A 2,290-nucleotide genomic window follows, 5' to 3' on the forward strand; every position below is an offset into this window, starting at 1 on the left:
TGAAGTTTTTATCACTTTTTATGTCTTACTATACTATGACTTTTTATGCCTTACTATACTATGACTTTTTATGCCTTACTATACTATGACTTTTTATGCCTTACTATACTATGACTTTTTTGCCTTACTATACTATGAAGTTTTTATGACTTTTTATGCCTTACTATACTATGACTTTTTTTGCATTCTATATACTATGACTTTTTATGACTTTTTATGCCTTACTATACTTTGACTTTTTTTGCCTTACTATACTATGACTTTTTTTTAAAACTTTTTATGCCTTACTATTTACTATACTTTTTATGACTTTTTATGCCTGACTATAGTATGACTTTTTTTTAACTTTTTTTGCCTTACTATACTATGACTTTTTTTGCCTTACTATACTATGAAGTTTTTATGACTTTTTATGCCTTACTATACAATGACTTTTTTTGCCTTACTATATACTATGACTTTTTATGACTTTTTATGCCTTACTAAACTATGACTTTTTTTGCCTTACTATACTATGACTTTTTTTTACTTTTTATGCCTTACTATATACTATGACTTTTTATGACTTTTTTTGACTTACCATACTATGATTTTTTTTGCCTTACTATACTATGACTTTTTTTTTACTTTTTTTGCCTTACTATACTATGACTTTTTTATGACTTTTTATGCCCTACTATAATATGAGTTTTTATGACTGACTTTTTTATGACTTTTTATGCCTTACTGTACTATGACTTTTTATGCCTTACTATACTATGACGTTTTTATGACTTTTTATGCCTTAATGTACTATGACTTTTTATGCCTTACTATACTATGACGTTTTTATGACTTTTTATGCCTTAATGTACTATGACTTTTTATGCCTTACTATACTATGAAGTTTTTATGACTTTTTATGCCTTACTATACTATGAAGTTTTTATGACTTTTTATGTCATACTATACTATGACTTTTTATGTCTTACTATACTACGAAGTTTTTATGACTTTTTATGTCATACTATACTAGGACTTTTTATGTCTTACTATACTATGAAGTTTTTATGACTTTTTATGTCATACTATACTATGACTTTTTATGCCTTACTATACTATGAAGTTTTATGCCCTAATATAGTATGATGTTTTATGACTTTTTATGCATTATTATATTATGAAGTTTTTGTGACTTTTTATGCATTATTATACTATGACGTTTTTATGACTTTTTATGCCTTACTATACTATCTATTTTTAATGACTTTTTAAGCCTTACTATAGTATGTCGTTTTTATGACTTTTTATGCCTTACTATACTATGAAGTTTTTATGACTTTTTATGCCTTACTATACTATTACTTTTTATGCCTTACTATACTATGACTTTTTATGCCTTACTATACTATGAAGTTTTTATGATTTTTTATGCCTTACTATACTGTGAATTTTTATACCTTACTATAGTATGAAGTTTTTATCACTTTTTATGCCTTACTATACTATGTCGTTTTTATGACTTTTTATGTCTTACTATACTATTACTTTTTATGCCTTACTATACTATGACTTTTTATGCCTTACTATACTATGAAGTTTTTATCACTTTTTATGCCTTACTATACTATGACGTTTTTATCACTTTTTATGCCTTACTATACTATGTCGTTTTTATGACTTTTTATGCCTTACTATACTATGACTTTTTATGCCTTATTATACCTTACTATAGTATTTCGTTTTTATGACTTTTTATGCCTTACTATCCTATGTCATTTTTATGACTTTTTATGCCTTACTATAGTATGACTTTTTTTTTTTACTTTTTATGCCTTACTATACTATAACTTTTTTTGCCTTACTATACTATGACTTTTTTTTTACTTTTTATGCCTTACTATATTCTATGACTTTTTATGACTTTTTTTGACTTACTATACTATGACTTTTTTTTTACTTTTTTTGCCTTACTATACTATGACTTTTTGTACCTTAACATACTATGACGTTTTTATGACTTTTTATGCCTTACTATACTATGTCATTTTTTTGACTTTTTATGCCTTACTTTACTATGATGTTTTATACCTTAACATGCTATGACCTTTTTATGACTTTTTATGCCTTACTATACTGTCATTTTTTTGACTTTTTATGCCTTACCTTACTATGACGTTTTATACCTTAACATGCTATGACGTTTTTATGACTTTTTATGCCTTACTATACTGTCATTTTTATGACTTTTTATGCCTTACTATACTATGACGTTTTATGCCTTACTATACTATGAAGTTTTTATGACTTT

This window comes from Seriola lalandi, unplaced genomic scaffold (genome assembly GCF_002814215.2).
Source record: "Seriola lalandi dorsalis isolate HSWRI2012SDOR001 ecotype SW California unplaced genomic scaffold, Sedor1 jcf7180002054146, whole genome shotgun sequence".
NCBI lineage: Eukaryota > Metazoa > Chordata > Actinopteri > Carangiformes > Carangidae > Seriola > Seriola lalandi.